Genomic DNA, 25,037 nt, shown 5'->3' on the forward strand with positions numbered 1-25,037 from the left:
ACCACACCGAGTCAACGATGATGTGAATTGTAGGGTAAAGTTCTTGTACAAATAATCTTAACATACTAAACATACAAATTGAAGGAAAACTCAAAAAGACAAGGTGGCATTTTTGTAATTATCAATAACTATCAAAGTTACTCTACAAATATACCTAAAAAAACCTAACCACTCCCCCCACCCCCAAAAAAAAAACTAAACCCCCCACCCCCCAAAAACCTAAAAAAAACCTACCCCCCACCCCCCAAAAACCTAAAAAAACCTACCCCACCCCCCACCCCCCAAAAACCTAAAAAAAAACCTAACCCCCCCCACCCCCAAAAACCTAAAAAAAAACCTAACCCCCCCCCCTCACCCCACCCCCCACCCCCAAAAACCTAAAAAAAACCTAACCCCCCCCACCCCCAAAAACCTAAAAAAAACCTAACCCCCCCCCCCCAAGCTAAAATGCTAAAAACTAAACCCCCCAAAAAACCTAAAAAAATCTAAAAAAATAAAAAAAAACACACAAATTATTTTATTTTATTTTTTTAACATTTTTTATTAAAAAATCGCTACTTTTAGTAGCAGCCCAAAAAAAAAAAAATTTTTTTTTTTTGCTAACGAAATGTAGCGATTTTTTAATAAAAAATGTTAAAAAAAATTTGTGTTTTTTTAGGTATTTTTGGTTGTAACTTTGATAGTTGGTGGTAATTACAAAAATGCCACCTTGTCTTTTTGGGTTTTCCTTCAATTTGTATGTTTAGTATGTTAAGATTATTTGTATTTGATCTTTTGTCGTGAATTGTATTGAAGAACTAGAAGATTCTTCAAGTTGGTAATTAGCATGCAATATTTTCTCTCAAGGGAAAATCATTATTTACCAACCAAAATAGGGTGAGAATCCCTAAATATTCTGGAAGTGATTAAAGGATATGCATATCCCAACGTAATACCATTTAGTGTTTTAAATCGATGCATCGTCTAAATGGTTATGAAATTGAAGTTTGTGTGATTGTGGTTTAGCTAATGTGCTAGCAAGCATATTAATCCAAATTGGTATATTGATTTTGGTAATAACGATGAATTCAATTCCCAAGTTATTAATGATTATTGGAAGAAAATATTGAACTACATATAGCTTATGTTTATACAAGAATTGCTTTGTTGAGATGATCACTAAACGTCTACTGTTGATTACAAAGCCAATGATCATGAGAGGAGTAAAAGTTAAGTTAGGTACATGTAATTTTATATATAGTACCATTAATTCACATCAAGCCAATAAGTTATAGTTCTCCCCATATATTTGGTTTTTGGTCAATAACCAAATATGTCTCATCAAAGATTTTGGTTGTGCGACATATATTGAAACTCATCCACCACACCGCACAAAGATGGGACTTCTAAAAAATTTGAGAATATGTTGGGTATAAATAATCGTTATGATTGAATACTTAAAGCCATTAGTGAGAAATTTGTTTATGGCACATTGGTTTTTCACTTTAGTGAACGAATGTTCCCAACATTAAGGGGAGATAACAAGCAGTTGGAAAGTGAAAAGTGAAATGAATTATCATGTCATCTTGATCCTCAGACTATAAACTATGAACTAGAAGTTTAAAGTATAATTCATTTACCAATATTAAAGAATAAATTACCAGACGAGTTCACTGACCTAAATAGAGTGACTAAGTAAGTCACATAATCAACTGCTTATGCTCCATTTATGTTTGTGTCCCAGAAGGCCAACCACATATTTTCTAATGAGTCTATTGCACGTCTGAAGCGTGGTAGACTAGTCGATTCCAGTAATACAATTCCTCGAAAGTTGGAGCAACTAATTAAGATGGTCAAGTCGAGGTGATATTAAAAAGGTCTCCTGAAGAGACAGTAGACGTGATGGTTCAAGAAGAACCTCAGGTACCTGGAAATAAAGAGATCTCGATAAGTTGTATCATATCTAAGATATGTACGGAATCGAAATAAAAATCGACGTCGTTATACTTTTGTATATAATGCAGCGCTTAAAATGAATAAACGATGAGGATCAAGATTGAGATCTCCCTATAAACGTAAACATAGAAATGATTGGCCAAAATAAAAAGATGCAAATAAGGCAGAGTTGAATTCTCTGTTGAAATGGAAAGTTTTTGGATCAAGTCCATGCAACTGAAGTTGTAAGACGTGTTGAATACAAATGGGTCTTTTATGCAAGTTATGAATTGAAAATAACATGAAGTTATTTTAAGAAAAAATGGTGGCACAAGATTTTTGCAAATAATTGATTAATGAGGAGACTCATTCTCTAGTGGTGGATACAATGACTTTCCAATATCTTATTAGTCTGGTAAGATAAAGAGAGAATTGATATGCGTCTTATGAATGTTATGTATCACTTGATACTGAAAGTTTACATGAAAGTCCTGAAGGATTAAATTATATAAGTCATGTAAAGTAAGTTTTCGAGAACAATGTGATCATTGTATACATATTCGGATTTGAATAGGTTATGATTTTTTACATGTTGGATGTAACTGGAACTCCTGATGAGTTTCTAAAGCAATTGAGTGTCTTAAAAAGTTAATTGAAACATCTTAACGATGTAATACTTGTGCACCAAGAAACATACATAGAAAAGGTGTACTCGATGACTGTGATATCTCAATAAATAGTGTACACGCATGGTACAATATGGATTTTGGAGATAAAAGCAAGTGTTTATGACATTTGTGCATATGATACAGATCTATATGTGTTATATGGGTAAGTTTATGTAACACAACTCATGAAGAGTGAATGCACATGCATATTTGGATAAGATGGGAAGAATTCCTTCATGGATTGATAATGCTAGAAGCATTGATATAAAAACCTTAAGCACATATTATATGAAGTTGACAAAATATGTATGGACTAAAATAGTCGGGTCGAGTTTTGTACAACTTGAGATATTCGCATAAAGAGGGATATAAGTTTGATTAAATTAGCCATATTTTATCAATATTCTGCTTTTAAAAGCTCACTATAATCGCAGTTTATACTGATGATATGTTGGCATCATCGAGAGAAACTGTCGAGCTTTTAGATGGAGAATTTTTGAATGACCTTGGCACAGTCTAATTATTACTCGAACTGCAGTTCGAGTATATATGTAATTATATTTTATCAATCCCTCAAGTACATCTAGAAGATGATGTTGGGTTATTTTAATATGGGCATAGTTGAACCTTAAAGGATGTTAAAGGTTCTTAAGTCACTTGTTATAAGAAATGCAATATCATCTCCTACCAAAGTAGAGATTCTCATTCTAGAAGTACCATCGTGAAATGCATATGTGCATTAATATGTTTTGATAGCTATGTATGGTTATAATATCTTTCACTTGAGCTAATTGTCATGATGTAGCCTTTGTCAAACGAAGAGATATTGAAATGAGTTCAAAGAAATATTTCAGGTATAAACGATATTTGATTATATTTTACTAACCCATCAAAACAAGCTTGGTTAGTCTTATAGATGCAAGAATGTAACAAAACACAGTCATGAACATATGACATTTTTGGAGATACCTAAAGTCTCGCTAGATGATTGTACAACATTGCTCAACATAAATGATTGCACATTAAAGGATGGTGCGACAAATAATTGGCTACAAAAGCTTTGATCAACTTTCAAGGAGGATGGACACACATCACTTAAAGGATACATGTTAAAATGAGGGGAAGACTTATTCAAGTTGCACTCTTTTTCCCTCACTAAGTTTTGTCCCATTTGGGTTTTCTTAGTAAGGTTTTTAATGAGGCAATATACATGATCCAGAAGTATCATGAGAAGAAAATACACGCTGCACTCTTTTTCCCTTAGCTGAGGTTTTGTCCCACTGGGTTTTCCTAGCAAGGTTTTTAACGAGGCATCATCTCAAAGCGTATTAAGTTGATAACCAAGGGGGAGTGTTATATATATATTATAATATTATGGTTATCAATTCTTAAAATAGACTGGCTTCTTCTCCAAGTTTTCTTCTTCTATATATACTACATTGTATCTCTTGTATTAGACATACCTATCAATGAAATACAATCTCTTTTCTCTCTACATCTCTTCTATATTGTTTTGTTTTTAGGCTAGTTTCACAACAAAAATGTTGCATCCAAACGTACACATAGTAAAACATCTTTGTGTGTGTAAAATGGTAATTGTATTGAAATGTTGTAAAAAAGGGATTACATTAGGAAGGGTATTTATAGACCCTACATTTACACAATACCACCAATAACATTTATATAATTAACCTCTAACTATTCATAATTATTTTGATATGTAATAAACGTCATAACGTTATTACTTATTTGTCCACAATTAACTCTCACGGCCAATATGTTTTATGTTGATAAATTAAAAAAATGACAAAAATTTTGGAAGTCTTGCTTTGTAAATACTATAGTGATATTTAATATTTAACTAATAACGTTCTATTTTTATTACATCACATTATCGATAAAAAAAAAAGGTTAGAGACTTGCTCAAATTGAAAACAAAACATGAAACATGGTGTGTTATAACAAAGAAAGGGCTAGGAACATATCTGAAAGCTCCGTTGGAGGGGTACATAAAGTGGTTGTACCGGCATAAGGAGTTAGGGTTTTATTGGATCTTTTATTTTGATTGCTTTGTGTGATCTTTGACACACAGTTAGTTAAGATGATAGCAACTTGAGCTTTGATTTAGGACTGTTTGTTATACAGTTAGATATACATATATTATGATCTTAGTGATCAAATGTTCAACCTTACAATCCAAGATGAGTATGGCTCTATGTATATATAGTTGTCTTACTTTGATTTCAGATTTCAAACAAAGTTGTTTTTAGTGTTTTACTCCATTAATTCATGTAGGTTGTCATAAATTGACTTCAATATATCAAACAAACTAATAACTACCGTGCGCCCATTCATTTTTACATTAGACCCCTTCAAGGCCCATTAGAAAATTAAATCCATAGCGAACGTAGCAAAATCAAAATCCCCTAGGGCCCCACATCGCAAAACTTAAATTTATGTCACAACTCACAAACATTTGTTTTTATTGACATGTTCTACTAACAACCTCTTTTTCATAAGTTTTGAAATCGCATATGTAACCCCCCCCCCCCTCTCTCTCTTTATGAGAATCATTAATATGTAAAAATGTTAATTATATTATAAAAACACAAGTAAAAGGTCAAACCAGCTCAATAACACACAATCGAAAAGTGCACCGGTTGTTATGTAGTCAAGTCGGTAAGACAGAGTATCAATCCATGGACACAATGGCGCGACTCTTGATACAAACTTTTGCCGAGTCCTAGTCTAATGAATTTGGATGGATTTTCAGATTTTATCAACTAAGAAAGCAAGTAAGAAGCAACAAAACGAAATCACGAGATTAAATCGAAAACACCAAGTTAACGAAATCATCTAATCCTTGCTTTAATCAATACAGAATCAACTTTCAACCAAGACAAGGTGGAATAAACATAAACACTACTACAATATAAAGCATTAGACAGTGTTCAATATTTATTTTAGACGGTGTTAAAATAATAACCCCGTCTTAAAATCAATTCCTACATGGCCATTGTGCCAATCCAATTAAAATATTCAACAAAATTCCATATAACCCCGTCTTATGCTTGTATATGCAACCTTTAGACGGTATTCTCTTTGAACACCGTTTTATATACTCCAATTCAAAATCACAGCAGATTCAACAACCCATTCATCTTCTTCATTCAATTTGTGTGTGCGACGAGGGGAGAACAAGGAAACCAAGAAAAAAACGAGTTAACATTCAATAAATAGCTTCAAAATCTTGTTACCTCATCGATTTGCTTTCAGTTGTGAGTATTATTTTCTCCATTTAAATATTCATTCGTAAACCTATAATCATTTAAATGGGTTTTGATAATCTTGAGTGAAACATGGTGTTATTGACTTATTGCATGTGATTAGATACCACTAATTTAAGTGTTTACTTAAATCTTGAATGGTTCAAAATTTTAGGGTTCTGGGTGAAATTGGGGGTTATTGATGTGCGTAAGTGTGTATAGTTTTTAATGTATATTTTAAGCCTTTTTACACTTTTTAGCCAAGTTTTAAATTTATAAAACACGATATTTACTAACACTAAACACACATATGAGCAAGTGCACCCATCGTGGACGTAGTATAGTGTTGGTAAGATACCGAGGTCGTCCAAGGACACAAGAGCTTTTAGTATCAGTTTATCCTTAACATCTAATCAAATCAAAAAGTCAGAAAAAAGTTTTTAAACTAGAAAAATAAAACTAACTAAAATGCTGAAAATAAAATAAAAGTAAAAACAGATAGACAAGATGAATCACTTGGATCCGACTCGTGTGTAGTGTAACCTTTGATTATTTCTGCACTTTTGCACTTTTTAAAAGATTATCTTAGTTATTGTAGTAGATCCCTCTTTTGAAGGTGACGTTACCCTCAACCCAGTAGTTTGAGTCAGCAAGGATACAATCCTAAAGGGTCGGATTATTGAAAGATAATTAATTAAGTTATTAATGCATAATGTGGTAGGCCCCTCTTTTGAAGGTGACGTTACCGTCGGCTAAGTAGTCTGAGTCAGCATGGATACAGTCCTAAGTAGTCGAGTTAAAGTTTTAATACTAGTTTACTTATGAGGGGATCAAAGAGTTTGGACCCCCACCATCCAATACCGGTGGGTATTGAAGGAGGTCCTACTAAATTTGACCCAGGACCTTTGCAGGATCTATACACTGAACAATGGCAAGATTCTTACCAAACCGTTCCCTTAACCCCCGAGCAGGTAGCCAACATATCTCCATATAGACCGTGGAGATATGAATGGTGAAAATCTTTTATTTTATATAGACAGTAAAATAATGCCAAGACACCATGTGTCACACCCCCAAAATCCACCCGTGGAGTACCACCGCTTGGAGGCGTGACATGACCAGGATCAAGCCACCAATCATATTGAACATAGCATTAAATATTAAAAGTAATCAATGAAACCCATCGCAATATAATTGATGTTCACAAAACATAGTTTAAGTAGCAGAAGCATAAGTATGTAAACCCAAAGTAATTCATAAGTTCAAATGTTCAAACGTTAAACATGGCATCCATGATCCATGTCCCACAACGACCTGTTCCTCCCTGTGCAAGCTCCATAAGTACCTAAGGTCCTGCAAGGCATGCAGCAGAGAGTCAACAACTAGTTGAGCGAGTTCACAGTTGATAGTTCAGTAATCGTAATAGTATGAGTAGCTTTATGTTCGCTCATTAATTCATGTATCATATTAGTTCGTATCGCGGCCCTCTAGGCATGTATGCGAAGATTAGGGAAAGTTTCCAAGTATTCTAGACTAGGTATATTTGTATCGCGGCCACCCGGCATGTGTGCGAAGTTTAGTGTATAGTTCGCAGCCTTCCTAGGCATGTGTGCGAAGATTAGTCATATTATCGCGGCCAACCCCGGCGTGTGTGCGAAGATCAGTTCTATAAGTATCACTAGTCTAGTCATATCTTATCAATAACTCTTCCTCACCCGAGGACCATATAACTAAGTTCCATAAGCTAGGTAAGTACAAGTAAATAATCCAAACCCATTCCCACCCTGGGAACCCATGCCTTGGCTGTGTGAACTCACCTTGGTTTTGCTCGGCAGATACACAGAAAAGTTCAATTAAGCTATATGGTGGTTAACCACGTCCTAGCATGGTTACCATACAAGTTAGGTTCGTATTCAAGTAACGCACGTATGTTCTACACGTATTGTACACAAGTATAATCATGGCAGTTCAACAACAGTACAGTCACGTAAACAAGTCCAAGTATGCGGCCCAAATGGTTGGGCTCGTAACAGTGTGCAAAGTCCAAAACAGTGTGCACGTGTTCATGGTCTCGAGTCGAGACTAGAGATCTCGAGTCGAGACAGGGCGGTCTCGAGTTGTGCTGGCCTCAAGGTCTCGAGTCGCAATCAAGAAGGTCTCGGGTCATCATGTACTAGTCGAGACTACACGGTCTCGAGTCGCAACCGGACCCGCAACCGTGGTCTCGGGTTGTGCTGTTTGTGTCGGTGCTACGGTCTCGAGTCGAGACTGTGGGTTCTCGACTCGCAACCCGTGTCGAGATCAGGAATGTAACAGATTTCCTTAATTGCAGCTCCCTAAATTTCGTAACAATTGCTAACAGTTTTTGGCAGTTTCAAATCAGATCAATCAACAGTTTCTATCATGAATCAAAATAGCAAATCATAACTATTTATTAACCCTAATCCTGATCTAAGCAACAACAATCAATCAAGTCATCATACAAAACATACCATCAGGTTAATAAGCTAGTAAATTTCTGGACTAACATGCATCCTAAACCATGTGCAATAGCAATATCCGAATACACTTTCATGGAACTCGATTTATACACAAACAGTTCTAGATCATCATCATACAAATCCGGTTCCTATGAACACTTTCAAACGTACATGTGAGCCGATCATAATGAACATCAACATTAACAGTTTATAATACTATTATCCTGTAGAGCATGTATAAATATCACAACATCATGTACAAAACAACCAACCATAAACACTAACCAGATGTGAGTGTGTAACGAGGATGATCCGAACACAAGGATCTTCGAGAGTTGAGAGGTTGCCGTCGGGTTCCAAGAGAAAACGAGAGAGAGGGAAATAGAGCTTAGGGTTTGGTGTGTGTAAAGTGTTTTGCAACAATGAGAAAACTACACCTCCCTAAGGGTTCATGTATGTACATAAGGGATGGGCCGAACCCATTCACGGGCTGCCCTTGGTCTCGAGTCATGCATAGTGGGCCGAGAATAGTGTGTGGCGAGGGACAAGGTGTGCGGCCCAATTTATTTTATATAAATACACAAAACACATTCATGTAACACATAGCATAATAAAACATAACAAACACGTCAACTAGTCACGTATAGTCCAAACAAGTTACATCGAGCACACAAAGAGAGGTTTGAAATACGAGTTGTCACATTATCCCCAACTTAAAAGAAATTTCGTCCCGAAATTTGGTACGTACTCACTGAGGAAGCTAGGTAAGTTGTAACGTTTACTGGTTTTCCTGGGGTGTCACATCCTCCCCCCGTTGATCTGGAATTTCGTCCCGAAATTCCTTGGTAGCTTCAGCCTCAGTAGTGGTTGTACTGTTCGCGAACAATTGGGGGTACTTTTCTTTCATCTGATCTTCACGTTCCTAGGTGAACTCTGGGCCACGACGGGAGTTCCAACGAACTCGCACAAGAGGGATTCTCGTGTTCTTGAGGACCTTGACATCCCGATCCGTGATTTCAAATGGTTCCTCGACGAAATGTAACTGTTCGTCGATAGTGAGTTCCTTCAGGGAACTATGAGGGTTTCATCTGACAGACACTTCTTCAGATTCGACACGTGGAAAACGTTGTGAACTGCCCCGAGTTCAGCCGGTAGGTTCAGTCGGTAGGCTACTTTGCCTATTCTTTCTATGATTTCGAACGGTCCGACATACCGCGGATTGAGCTTGCCCCGTTTGCCAAAACGAACCACACCCTTCGAGGGTGAGACTTTGAGTAAAACCCGGTCCCCGACCTGAAATTCCAATGGCTTCCTACGCTTATCCGCGTAGCTTTTCTGACGGTCGCGAGCTGCCGCCATGCGTTGTCGTATTTGTGCAATCTTTTCCGTGGTGTCCACTATAAGTTCTGGACCCGTGATCTGACTATCCCCCACCTCTGCCCAACAGAGAGGTGACCGGCATTTACGCCCGTACAATGCCTCGAATGGAGCGGCTTATATGCTGGTGTGATAACTGTTATTGTATGAAAACTCCACCAAAGGGAGATGCTTTTTGTCACACCCCGACCACGTAAAACAACAAAACGTGGCGGAAACGTCGGGGAGTGTTGTAACAGAATCATTGTTTCACAACCATGGATTAAATAGTTTTGTTTTATTGAATTATTGAATTTAATGTTTTGGTACAATTTAGAATAATACAAATAATTGTTTCTCAGTTTTAAGTCACTAAGGCACGAGTCCATCCTACGTTTAGCATGCATCATCAATCATCACATAGTAGCACCTGAAACATATATGAAAATAGACACGTCAGCATAAAAATGCCTGTGAGTAACATAGGTTTTTGTGTATTAGATTCATGGCTTTAGATAATATGAGAAAAGGTTTTATGTTTTTCAAAATAGCCATGAATCTAATGTAAAAGTTTTGTTTCTGAAAATGTGTCGTTTTGGAAAACGGGTTTATAGTATAGACAAAAATATACTTTGGTTTTGTAAAGTTTGTACAAATAGTATATCATAGTATACTTTAGTAATTAAAATAATAGTTTCGGTAGTATATCTCAAGTATACTTTGGTTTAAGAATAAAAGTATTGGTAGTATATCAAATTATACTTTGGTTTGTAAATAGCATATCAACTATGCTTTGGTTAAAAGTAGCATATCAACTATGCTTTAGATAGTATATCAAAATATACTTTAGTTTAAGATAACAAAGTTGGTAGTATATCAAACTATACTTTGGTAAACAGTAGCATATCAAACTATGCTTTGGTTTAAAAATAGCATATCAACTATGCTTTGGTTTAAAAATAACAAAGTAGGTGTGTTAAAACATATGTTGGATTTTTGTACATAGTATATCAAAATATACTTTGGTAGATCACATTTGAGAGCACATCAAACTATACTTTTGTAGTATATCGACATATACAAAGAGAGTGTGATTTGGTATTCAACAAAGCCTTAGTGTATCAAACTACACTTTGGAGACTATAGAAATACCACGAAGGCAATTTCTATTTGGTTTAAATTTGGTTTCTGACATTCCATACAACAGGAATGGGGTGTCTAGTCCTATAGCGCTATATCATACTACCAATCGGCTGGGTGAATGTATAAAATAGGTACCATCCAACAATTAGTTTTATAAGTTTTGGAAAAATCAGTGTTTAAACCATAGGTAATTGTTTAATTTGTCAAAAGAATATGTATTAAGCATGTGTAACCATATAGTTTAAAATCAGGAAAATAACAGATAGGCATATATGTTTCACCCCAAAACAATTGAAAACAGTAAAAGAGGGGACTATGTACTCACTTGAGATTGCAAGTATCCTTGATTAAGTGTCCTAACAAAGCTCGGGAAATCAAGGAATCAAGTGGCACCTAGTATGGATCACTATGTTAAACAATCGGATCCTAAATCGGGAGATAGGATAGAATGAAGTTCTATAAATCAAATGAGTATTGCAACTCATATGGTATGATTTAATAGAGCTAGCATTCTGATTGGAAGGCCTACCTAAGTGCTTTTGACCCGTTTCGACACATTATGGTAACATAAGCCACTATAATGCGTCATTTGCGTAAAACTATGTTCGGACGGTAATCTATGTGCTATGTCAAGTCTTACATGCCCAATTATCCCTAAACATGTTACTAAATCAGATTACTTGTCAAAAATATGTTCACATAGTCAAATTACGGATTCTAGCTTCAAAAGGGCATTTTGGTCATTTCCTATGGGCATACAAGCTAACTAGCATACGACTAACCAATCCTATGTGATCATAAGGTATAACCTCAGGTGGTTATTCCCTATGCAACTATGATCACTAACTAAGCTTGGTCGGATCTTAAAGATCGACCAAATGGGTCGGGTTCGAAAGGCTAAGCGGTTGTTTAGACCGCTTACCTTACGACCCTAAACAAGCACTAAACTAATAGTGTCGAGTTAAACATATCAAAACATGTCTAACCTACTGATTTGGTATCAAAACAAAGCGTTTTGATACCCTAAAGTAGTTCCGTTGCAAAATGCGTGCTAAAACGCATTTTGACCGAAACTTTGACTCGACACTACAACTAGTTAATGTGGTAATCAGCGGCTATAATCACGAAGGATTATAACTATCGTGATTACAATCACGTTTCAAAGTTCAATTGAACTTTGACTTGACCAATTGATGGTCAAAACCGAAAGTCAAACTGTTGGCCAAACGTTTGACTTTCTTCACTACATAAGGAAAAAAAAGCAATAAAAAGAATGAAAGAAGGCTCACAATAGTCCTTGCTATCTTTTCTACAAAGAAGACAAGTCCCAAAAAGCTTAGAAGAGAGCTCCAAAGCAGATTAGAGAGGAGAAGAATGAGGTATGAGCATGGAATGAATGAAGTTGATGGCTATTTATAGTTGTAGTGGATTAACAAGATCATTCCACTTGTTTTTCTTAGCCATTAAGCATTAATCCTAGCCATACATGTGTTACAAGTTGATTAGAGCCTTGGTGAACACACAAACTTGCCCACCACACAAAGAAATTGCACAAACAGCCCTTGAATTTGCAAACTGTTGCTGAAAATGAACTTTCTGCCCAGATGTGGCACTCGCGTAGCGCGACGGCATAGGCAGGAGGGCTCGCGCTACGCTACGGTGTATCAGATTCAGCAAAGTTTCAAAAATGGCAGAAATGGTCCCTGCACGCGTTTAAAGCCTTTTTCGATGCGTTTAAACCCCGTTAACCTCATTTCAAGGCTCTAAAATGAAGTTAAAGCATAGGGGACTCAAAACATGCTCAAAAATATCTCGGATGTCGGTTCGTTTGATCGTACAATCGCGTTGTTCGGTTAATTACGACGGAAGTCGTAACGAACGCAAAATCGATCCAAATTAAGCGACGAATGGAATTTTTGCATGGCGATCACTAAAATAAAAATATTTTAGTGTGTACAAAAATTTTGGATGTCCAGATGTGTCCAGAACGCAAGATATGCGCGAAAATGCAAACTTACGCCGTTTTTGACACTTTTAGTCCCTGAATGATCATATAAGCATGTTTTCGCACACCGAACCACTCAAAGCTTGTTTCTAAGCTATGATTAGGTTATATATGGTATGTTTAACTTATGATCAAGTTCTGGACTGTTCGACACCATACGAATCGGTATAGTTTCGTAGTTTGACGCAAATAGTCCCTGCGATCGAATAAACTTGTTTTTTGCCATACCAAACCTTCCAAAACTTATTTCTAAGTTATGTAAAGGTCATTTAAGGTATGTTAAGCCTATTTCACTATTCCGGTGTGTTTGTCGCGCTAAACTGATTACGTTTACGCACCAGTGCGCGTATAACTTTCCAGAAAGCGATTTAAAGCTCGGAATTGAACGAGAAATGATATGTGCAAAAGATACACATATTTATACAAATCCCAGGTATGAAACACAATGTTTCATAGGTTTGGCATTTGTTTGGTGTTCGTGGTGACACAGGTGTCACACTTTTCCCAGCTGTTTCCGAAATCGATAACACATGCCCGAAGCATGTCTTCTAGAGTTTGAATCGTGCGCTCAGACTGCCCATCCGTCTGAGGGTGATATGTTGTGCTCATGTCCAGCTGTGAGCCAAAAGCTTTGTGCATTGCTTGCCATAGTTCTGATGTGAATCGTGCATCGCGATCCGAAATCATAGATGTGGGCACCCCGTGCCTTGAGACTACTTCCTTCAAGTATATGTCTGCTAGTGTGGAAAACTTGTCCGTTTCTTTGATTGCCAGGAAATGAGCAGACTTGGTGAGTCGATCCACGATCACCCAAATAGTATCGTTCCCACGCTGGGATCTAGGTAGGCTTGTAACAAAATCCATGGAAATTTCCTCCCATTTCCACTATGGTATCTTTGGTTGCTGAAGTAAGCCTGCTGGTTTCTGATACTCTGCCTTGACTCTTGCACAGGTCAAGCACTTGCTGACATAGGTCGCTATGTGGGCCTTCATGCTAGGCCACCAATACGTTGTTCTGATGTCGTGGTACATTTTATCCGACCCTGGATGTACCGAGTAGCGAGACTTGTGAGCTTCATCCATCACTAGCTCACGCAGGTTGCCATAAAGTGGGACCCAGATACGCCCTGTTACATAGTAGGCGCCATCTTCCTTCTGTTCTAATTGTTGCCTTGAGCCGCGTAGGGCTTCAGCCCTGACGTTTTCTGGTTTCAATGCTTCTACCTGAGCATCTCGTATCTGTGTAGGAAGACTGGACTGAATGGTGAGCTGCAATGCTCGTACGCACTTAGGTGTAGTGTCTTTTCGACTAAGAGCGTCAGCCACATCATTGGCTTTGCCTGGATGGTACTTGATGGCGCATTCGTAATCGTTCAAAAGTTCGACCCATCTTCGTTGACGCATGTTCAAATCCTTTTGCTTAAGAATATGCTCGAGACTCCTGTGATCGGTGTAAATAGTGCACTTGGTACCGTACAGGTAGTGTCGCCATATCTTGAGCGCAAAAACAACAGCTCCCAGCTCTAAATCGTGCATCGTGTAGTTCCGTTCGTGAACCTTGAGTTGGCGCGAAGCGTAAGCAATGACCTTGTCACGCTGCATTAACACACTTCCAAGACCCTGAATGGATGCATCACAATAAACCACGAAGTCGTCCGTGCCCTCTGGCAATGAGAGGATAGGTGCACTGCAAAGTCTATCCTTTAAGTGCTGAAAAGCGGTTTCCTGAGTATTACCCCAATGGTAGGTGACACCCTTCTGTGTCAGTAGCGTAAGTGGCTGTGCGATCTTTGAAAAGTCCTTGATAAACCGTCTGTAGTATCCCGCCAAACCCAAGAATTGGCGTATTTCCGTTGGTTTACGCGGTGCAGGCCAGTTCCTGATCGAATCTACCTTGGATGGATCGACATGGATCCCATCCTTGTTTACCACATGGCCTAGAAAATGGACTTCATGAAGCCAGAAGTCGCATTTTGAAAACTTGGCGTACAGTTGTTCCTTTCGAAGAAGTTCTAAGATAAGCCGTAAGTGCTGCTCGTGTTCCTCCTGACTCTTGGAGTAGATCAGAATGTCGTCAATGAATACAATCACAAACTTGTCTAAGTAGGGTTTGCACACCCTGTTCATAAGGTCCATAAAGACTGCCGGTGCGTTCGTTAGCCCAAATGGCATGACTAGAAACTCGTAATGGCCGTAGCGAGTTCTGAATGTTGTTTTGGAGACGTCCTCATCCCGGACTCTCAGCTGATGGTAACCTGACCTCAAGTCTATCTTGGAGTAGTAGCTCGACCCTTGCAACTGGTCGAATAAATCATCAATACGCAGAAGAGGATAACGATTCTTCACCGTCACCTTGTTCAGTTCACGGTAGTCAATGCACATACGGAAGGTACCATCCTTCTTCTTCACAAATAGTACTGGAGCTCCCCAAGGCGAAGAGCTAGGTCGAATGAAACCCTTATCCAAGAGTTCCTGTAGCTGCTTTGATAGTTCTTCCAACTCTGATGGAGCTAAGCGGTATGGTGCGCGAGCTATAGGTGCTGCTCTAGGAGCTAGCTCGATTTGAAACTCGACCTGGCGATGAGGCGGTAGACCAGGTAAATCTTCTGGAAACACTTGAGGAAAGTCGTGTACCACAGGAATATCCTCTATTCTTTTCTCTTTCGTTGATGCATCAGTAACTAGTGCCAAAATGGCAGTGTGCCCCTTTCGTATACATTTCTGAGCCTTCAGGAAGGAGATGATGCCAACCACTGCACCACTCTTGTCACCTTGAACTTCGAGAGGTTCTTGACCAGAACGGGGGATACGAATGATCTTCTCTTTGCATAGGATCTCTGCTTGCTGCTTGGATAACCAATCCATACCAACGACGATGTCGAAACTACCCAAAGCTATGGGAATGAGGTCGATAGAGAAAGTCTGACCAGCGAGGATAAGATTACAACCCTGAACTATGTGCGTGGCCTCTAGACTCTTACCATTAGCTAATTCTACGACATGCTTGGTGTTCAGAAGTGTGGGTGTACGTTTTAACATTTGGCTAACTTTCAAAGACATATAACTTGTATCCGCACTCGAATCAAATAAAACAGTAACATAAAAGTCGTCGAGAAGAAACTTACCCATAACCACGTTGGGATCATTCCTGGCATCACCCTGCCCCAGCACAAATGCACGTCCCCTAGCTTCGTTGCCGTTGTTGTTCCCACCATTGTTGTTTCCGTTTCCTTGGTTATTATTGTTGTTGTTGCGGTTCTGGTTCTGGTTCAATTGAGGGCAATCACGTTTGAAATGACCTTCAGCCCCACACTGGAAACATCCACGGTTTCCTCGTTGTGGCTGCTGCTGCTGGTTCTGTGGAACTCGTGGTGGGAGTTGCTGATTCTGATTCGCAGGCCGTGAGCTCCTGCAGTATTTAGCTTCATGCCCTAACTTGAGACATCTCTGACAATGTTCCTTGCGACACCGTCCACTGTGGTGTCTGTTGCACCTATTACATAGTGGGTGAAATCCCCGATATCCACCCTGCCCCTGACTGCCTGATGATTGCTGGCTATGATTCTGGTAGTCATTTATCTTGCGCTGCTGTGCTTGAGACTGAACTGAGACTGAACCTTTACTGGAATCCCCATCCCACTTTCTTTTGTTGTCGCTGGGTGTAGCACAAGTAGCAGCTGGAGTGGTAGCACTGATGCGTTTGGGCAGCTTGTTCTGTTCCACCGCCTGATCCGTGAGGCGATGAGCAAGACGCTGGATGTCTTGGATATTGTCGAGGTTAGCCGATGTCACATGGCTCTGAATCTCTGATGCTAGACCCTTGAGGTACAACTCGATGCGCTTGATTGGAGGGTCCACCATGGTTGGACACAAGATGGCCAGTTCGTTCGACCGTTTCGTGTAAGCTTCAATTTCCGACCCCGTCATTTTCAAATGATAAAGCTCCACTTCCAACTTGTGGATGTCATCGCGTGTGCAGTATTCCCTTTTGATCAGTTCCTTGAAATCATTCCAAGGTGTGGCGTTAGCAGCTGCCAACCCTAGAATCTGAACTTGCGCATTCCACCAGGTTAGCGCAATTCCTTCCAACGTGCCAGTGGCGTACTTGACCCTGCGAGCCTCAGGGCATTCACACATCTCGAATACTGACTCGAGCTTCTCAAACCAATGGAGTAGTCCCACTGCTCCTTCCGTGCCACTGAACGTACTTGGACGACAGTCCATGAAGTTCTTGAAAGTGCAAACAGGTTGTGGTGCGTGTTGACCTATTATGTACGAATAGGACAAAGTTAAACACAAGAGTTGGTTCAGGAGTGTAGGACCTAAAGATCCTAGTGTGAGTTATAACTACAGGATATACCTCCTGCTTGTGCGGCTGCAAGTGCCGCAGCAACTTGTTCGTTAATGAGAGCCGTCAACTGGGCTTGAGTCATGTTAACGCGTCCAGACATGATCTTCATAGTAAGAGTAGCATAAGTGAGAATGGTTCGCGAGTAGTGCGATGACAGAAGAGTGTAACCACATAGGTATTCTCATGTAATAGGGTCATGTGTATCTAAGCATACTACGAGCAAAGTTCTATGTAATCTAGCAAGTAGGCAATATAAACATAAACCATATTACCTAGGATGTTGAGTCTTGCACCTGGAGCGAAGCGTCGTTGTGGATCGTTGAGAGCACTGTTCTGGTTATAGTCTGGTTTTAATAAAAAACGTTTTCCCTTTACTAAAACCGAGTTCTCTATAACCAATGGCTCTGATACCAATCTGTCACACCCCCAAAATCCACCCGCGGAGTACCACCGCTTGGAGGCGTGACATGACCAGGATCAAGCCACCAATCATATTGAACATAGCATTAAATATTAAAAGTAATCAATGAAACCCATCGCAATATAATTGATGTTCACTAAACATAGTTTAAGTAGCGGAAGCATAAGTATGTAAACCCAAAGTAATTCATAAGTTCAAATGTTCAAACGTTAAACATGGCATCCACGATCCATGTCCCACAACGACCTGCTCCTCCCTGTGCAAGCTCCATAAGTACCTAAGGTCCTGCAAGGCATGCAACAGAGAGTCAACAACTAGTTGAGCGAGTTCACAGTTGATAGTTCAGTAATCGTAATAGTATGAGTAGCTTTATGTTCGCTCATTAATTCATGTATCATATTAGTTCGTATCGCGGCCCTCTAGGCATGTATGCGAAGATTAGGGAAAGTTTCCAAGTATTCTAGACTAGGTATATTTGTATCGCGGCCACCCGGCATGTGTGCGAAGTTTAGTGTATAGTTCGCAGCCTTCCTAGGCATATGTGCGAAGATTAGTCATATTATCGCGGCCAACCCCGGCGTGTGTGCGAAGATCAGTTCTATAAGTATCACTAGTCTAGTCGTATCTTATCAATAACTCTTCCTCACCCGAGGACCATATAACTAAGTTCCATAAGCTAGGTAAGTACAAGTATATAATCCAAACCCATTCCCACCGTGGGAACCCATGCCTTGGCTGTGTGAACTCACCTTGGTTTTGCTCGGCAGATACACAGAAAAGTTCAATTAAGCTATATGGTGGTCAACCACGTCCTAGCATGGTTACCATACAAGTTAGGTTCGTATTCAAGTAACGCACGTATGTTCTACACGTATTGTACACAAGTATAATCATGGCAGTTCAACAACAGTACAGTCACGTAAACAAGTCCAAGTATGCGGCCCAAATGGTTGGGCTCATAACAGTGTGCAAAGTCCAAAACAGTGTGCACGTGTTCATGGTCTCGAGTCGAGACTAGAGATCTCGAGTCGAGACAGGGCGGTCTCGAGTTGTGCTGGCCTCAAGGTCTCGAGTCGCAATCAAGAAGGTCTCGGGTCATCATGTACTAGTCGAGACTACACGGTCTCGAGTCGCAACCGGACCCGCAACTTTGGTCTCGGGTTGTGCTGTTTGTGTCGGTGCTGCGGTCTCGAGTCGAGACTGTGGGTTCTCGACTCGCAACCCGTGTCGAGATCAGGAATGTAACAGATTTCCTTAATTGCAGCTCCCTAAATTTCGTAACAATTGCTAACAGTTTTTGGCAGTTTCAAATCAGATCAATCAACAGTTTCTATCATGAATCAAAATAGCAAATCATAACTATTTATTAACCCTAATCCTGATCCAGCAACAACAATCAATCAAGTCATCATACAAAACATACCATCAGGTTAATAAGCTAGTAAATTTCTGGACTAACATGCATCCTAAACCATGTGCAATAGCAATATCCGAATACACTTTCATGGAACTCGATTTATAAACAAACAGTTCTAGATCATCATCATACAAATCCGGTTCCTATGAACACTTTCAAACGTACATGTGAGCCGATCATAATGAACATCAACATTAACAGTTTATAATACTATTATCCTGTAGAGCATGTATAAATATCACAACATCATGTACAAAACAACCAACCATAAACACTAACCGGATGTGAGTGTGTAACGAGGATGATCCGAACACAAGGATCTTCGAGAGTTGAGAGGTTGCCGTCGGGTTCCAAGAGAAAACGAGAGAGGGAAAGAGAGCTTAGGGTTTGGTGTGTGTAAAGTGTTTTGCAACAATGAGAAAACTACACCTCCCTAAGGGTTCATGTACGTACATAAGGGGTGGGCCGAACCCATTCACGGGCTGCCCTTGGTCTCGATTCATGCATAGTGGGCCGAGAATAGTGTGTGGCGAGGGACAAGGTGTGCGGCCCAATTTATTTTATATAAATACACAAAACACATTCATGTAACACATAGCATAATAAAACATAACAAACACGTCAACTAGTTACGTATAGTCCAAACAAGTTACATCGAGCACACAAAGAGAGGTTTGAAATACGAGTTGTCACACCATGGACAAACGATAAGGAAGAATCACCTTCAACATAAGAAACTAGTTATTAAAGTCATTAATACATAACCAAATAAGAAGTGCGAAAAGATTAAAAATAAAAAGTATTACACTAGACACTTGTCTTCACCAAGTGATGTAAGAGACTTAGGCAAACATGGCCTTTGATTGTCAAGAACTCTTACGATCAATCTTGGATCCCGAGACGACTCACACACTCTATGATGGACAATGGATGATGCCATGATGGTGGTGGATGATGGTGTAGTGATGGTGGTGGGTGGTGGGTGAAGTGTGAGAGAGGTGGTGTGCCAAGGGATGGTTTGCAACTGAGCCAAGCATCCCTATTTATAGCCTGAACAGAAGCTCGGGCACGGCCCTGTGTCCATCCTCCTTCTCTTTCTTCATTAATTGCAGTTTGTCTGCATTAGTTGACCACGCCCCCATGTCCGCTCGGCACGACCCCGTGTGCAGAAGCGTATCTATACTATCAAGATTTCCTCAGATTCTGCGAATCTTAGAGTTGACCACGGCCCCGTGTCCAGTGGGCACGCCCCCGTGGTGGGTGATAGAAGCTTCTACAGCTTTGTCTTTTCTGCTGACATTTGGGCACGCCTCCGTGCTCACTGAGCACGGGGCGTGTTCAGCCTTCTGTTCTCTTGTTTTGCTTGGGAAGATGCTGTCGGGAGGTCGGGCATGACACGTTTGTTCCTTTTCTTGTATTTATGTTAGATTTAGCTGCCTTTTTGCTTCTTTTGTTCATTTGAGCTCATTTAATCCTGAAAATACAAAAGGAAGACAAAAACACACTTTTTCCAACATTAGTACTAAAAAAGGGTTAGTTTTATGCCATAATTGATGTAATTTATATGTTGCATTTTGTGCACATCAAATACCCCCACACTTGAATCTTTGCTTATCCTCAAGCAAAACTCTTTATAATGTGGCTTTACACTCCCAAATGGAATGGGTAGAAGAGAAGGTTTTTGGGCTTGTCATAGAGTGTACGGATTTCCAAGATTCTTTATTAAGTTTTATTTTTATTTATTTACAATCCTATTCGTCATGATTTATTAAAAACGTTACATAAGATAAATTACTTATTAGGGCATAACATGCCTTTTTAAAATTCCATTTATATACAAGTTCACATACCTTACGGGGGATCACTCAACACTCGGCCGAAGATGTATTTTTAGTGAATCACTCGAGACCGGCATGGAACTTACTCATACCATAAGCTTGCCAAGCAATCAACCCTTCTCCTTTTTAACTATACACCTTTGTAATAATCAAGAGGACTTTTGGGTGAAGGGTTAGGCTTGGGTTAAAGGTGGGTGGTTGGGTTAGTGGTTAGTAAAAGGGCGAAAAGCGTAAAAAGCGTCGGTTTTTGTAAGACTTTTTATTTTTCTTAGCTTTTTATTTTGATGAAGCATTTCTTTCAAACAAAGTTATTTTTGATAAACTTGTTTGTTTATTTCTTTTGGCTTCATCATCATTTTTTTTCATAACCAAGTCATAAGAAAAACCGAGCTTTGTTACTAAAATAAAGGGTTTAAAATGAAAAAGGGTTTAGGTGGGTAAAAGGGTGTTTGGTTTGGGTTAAGAAATGAAAGGGTTTTGCCTCAAAGGGGTTAACTAGGGGGATTTTGGATAGGTGGTAAAAAAAAAAGAAAAATAATGGTGTAGAAATAAAAAGGGTTAGTCCTAATGCCTCCATCATTTACTTACTTGGGTTTAAGTTGGTAAGGACTGGGAATGTATCATCGTGGCAAGTTCTAGAGTCGTAAGAACCAAGCGGCTATTCACACAAGAAACAAAAAATGACCATTTAGTTTAAAGGTATGTATTTGTATGCTCAAATAAGGCTCAAAACTCACTTTTTGTGGGAATGGGTTTTTATGTAATCAAGTATATATAATCAAATTTTTACTAAACTTGTCATGTCGTTTCATAATTTTCTTATGTCGGTTCTTTTTATCACGACGCTATCGGTTGTAAATTTGTAAAAATATAACCTTTTTAGAATTTGAAATTCCCAAATTAAACCTAGACAAGTAAAAAAAATGAAAATTTTTGAAAAAAAAATTGGGGTGATTAGCGGTTCCAATAGAGTTTTGTGTAAGGCTTGTTAATTAGGACTTGCAAGATTCAAGGTTTTAGCATCCCCCATCCCCCACTTAAATTACACATTGTCCTCAATGTGTCCCAAAAATAAGTTTTTAGGTTGATTGAATGTGTAAAAGGTGCGAAAAAGCAAAATTTTTATGTTACTGGGCGTCTGGACACGGCCCCGTGGTGTCCGGGCACGGCCCCGTGGTGTCCGGGCACGGCCCCGTGTTCAGATCGCCAGTAACAAAAATTTGTAAAAAGAAACAGAAGCCTGGACACGGGGGCGTGTTCAGTGAGCACGCCCCGTGTCCAGTTACCTGAACTGGGCATTTTCTGCAGATTGTGCAGCACGGGGCCGTGTTGGGCGGGCACGGCCCGTGCTGAACTTGCTGTAATGAAGAAAATTTTGTCGGATGGCTCTGTTTTTGTGCATGGGGTGCTGGTTCAAGTTTCCCTTGTCATCCTTCACCATCTCGAGTGTGTTTAATCTTTTACAACATCATCCAAAGACCAAATTAACTAAAACCATCATTCATTAAACCATAGAGAGAATTACATAATATTCCTAAAAATTAAAAACAAAGAAGAAAAATAAAAGTTAAACTAAATAGGTCAAGTGACGCATAAAATCATTCTAAGGAGCTCTAGTTTTACAAAATTCCGAAAATAATTCTCCGGTATCTAGAAGCTTGGTAGAACTCCGAGCCGAGGGGTGTTCCCTAGATGTTGTTAAAGCCATTCTTCTATCTCTCTCGGGAGAAAGAAGGCGGCTTCATTTTCCTCAACATCTTGTGGAGGGGGAGTGACACCAACCGGAACCCCGTGTAGTATATCGCGAGGAGGCCCCGGGTGTATGGTGTACCACTCGGCTGGTATGATGACTTCAGGCACCACGTTCCATGCCCTTTGGGTTATGACAGGTACCAGAGGAGGAGAGGCGAGAATGTTCAACCTTTGGTGCAAAAGGTTGACTTCTCAGAGACACCCTTCTAGTCCCACCGTTAAGTGATTGATACGGTCGACCAATGCTTCTTCCACCCTCGTCATTTTATCAATAGCCTCTCTTAAATCATAAACATAGTTTACGAGAGAGTCCTCTACCGTTGATGACCTCCTCCCCTGTCAGTTGTTCCTTGATTGCGACGAAGATGTTCCGCTAGCTCTGCTCGCCATTCTGAGAAAACAGACCGAAAAGGTTTCAACTTATACTTGGACAGTACCTCGGACACGGCCCCGTGTTCAGCTGTCTGGAGGTTTTTAGAGCAAGGAATCTTGGAGCTTTAAATTATTTTTCCAACTTATAAGTTATTTTTAGGCACAAATAATTCAAAACAAAGTTGTATAACTTATTTTAAACAATATTCCTTGAATAATAACCTTACAAACATTACAATAAAGCTTGGAATCATGAAGCTTCCAAGCTTTAATGGAGGTATTGAGTGAAAATTGAAGAAGAAGGTAATGAACAAAAGTGGAAAAGACAAGATGGTTGTTGAGAACCTTCTTTAGAATATACCTAGGATGGTATGAGTGAAGATCCCAGCAAATCTTTGTCTTTGGAGTGGTCCAAATGAGTAGGAATCTTGTTGCATTTATAGAAAATGACAATACGCTGCACATGACCCTGTGTCGGCTGGACACGGCCCCGTGTGCAGACAGAATCCTGACACATTTTGTCCGTATTCTGATAAAAAACAGAAAGGAATCTTTTGGTGGACATGGGGGCGTGTTGACCTGGACACGGCCCCGTGTCTAGAAGCTGTCTTATGGAATTTTCCTATTTTAAAGAACCTATCAGGATCTGGAGGTTCCTTACTGGATGGAACAACCCCAAAGTGCCTAAGATACCTTAATTGCTCTAGATTAAGACGAGAACGCAAGAGGTTGTCGGTGAGGGTGATTCCTATGCAAAATGTAGGTGGACAAGTCCAACCCTTTCCCGGGCTCTCGTTAAAGAAGGTGTATGCCAAATCACTCAGGTCTATGTATGCATCGAACGAAGTCAACGGAGAGTCCTTCACGGCACAATCGACACAGGGACGACTATCGCCCAAGTCTTCGCTAGAGTTAAAGGTATTATCGGGAACAACGAAGTTGTTTTTATTCGAATGTGATCCCAACAATTCTTCTTGGGTACCGTCTTGAGATGAATCAACAAAATCCATCTTAAGTTCTTTTAACCAATTAAGAATTAGATCTTCTAATTGAAATAGTTCATCAAGAAGCATTTCTCCGAGAAGGTCCGGTTGAGAGTATTCGAGGGAGAGATAGGGATTATTTTTACTTTCGCCCCTCTTAAGGCTACAGGAAAACAATGGATCTATATAATGGGGCTTATAGTTTAGAAAATAACATTCTAATTCTTTATGAGAGCCTCCACATATTTGACACCACGTACCATAAGAGTGCCGAAATTAAAAAGTATCAGTATCACTCATGTTTGTGTCAGAGATTACCAACCGTCGGGATCTTACGGTTTTGTTTTCAGTAACTGAATCTTGGGCACGGGGCGTGTTGAGCGGGCACGCCCCGTGTTCAGCTTACTGTCTGACGTAAAACAGGATTGCCAGTTTCAAAGATTGGTCACGGGGCGTGTTCAGCGGGCACAGCCCGTGCTGAGTTCTGCAGAAGCTGAAAAATTTAGAAAATCCTAAAAAAACAGAAAAATTAGAAAAAACGATTAGGCCGTTGATTCCTAACTTTCTTAAAATCCTTGTGTCCCGGGCAGCGGCGCCAAAAACTTGATGTGCGTAAGTGTGTATAGTTTTTAATGTATATTTTTAAGCCCTTTTACACTTTTTAGCCAAGTTTTAAATTTATAAAACACGATATTTACTAACACTAAACACACATATGGGTAAGTGCACCCATCGTGGACGTAGTATAATGTTGGTAAGATACCGAGGTCATCCAAGGACACAAGAGCTTTTAGTACCGGTTTATCCTCAACGTCTAATCAAATCAAAAAGTTTGAAAAAGGTTTTTAAACTAGAAAATAAAACTAACTAAAATGCTGAAAATAAAATAAAAGTAAAAACAGATAGACAAGATGAATCACTTGGATCCGACTCGTGTGTAGTGTAACCTTTGATTATTTCCGCACTTTTGCACTTTTTAAGAGATTATCTTAGTTATTGTAGTATGCCCCTCTTTTGAAGGTGACGTTACCCTCAACCCAGTAGTTTGAGTCAGCAAGGATACAATCCTAA

Source organism: Helianthus annuus, chromosome 16, assembly GCF_002127325.2.
Source record: "Helianthus annuus cultivar XRQ/B chromosome 16, HanXRQr2.0-SUNRISE, whole genome shotgun sequence".
Taxonomy (NCBI): domain Eukaryota; kingdom Viridiplantae; phylum Streptophyta; class Magnoliopsida; order Asterales; family Asteraceae; genus Helianthus; species Helianthus annuus.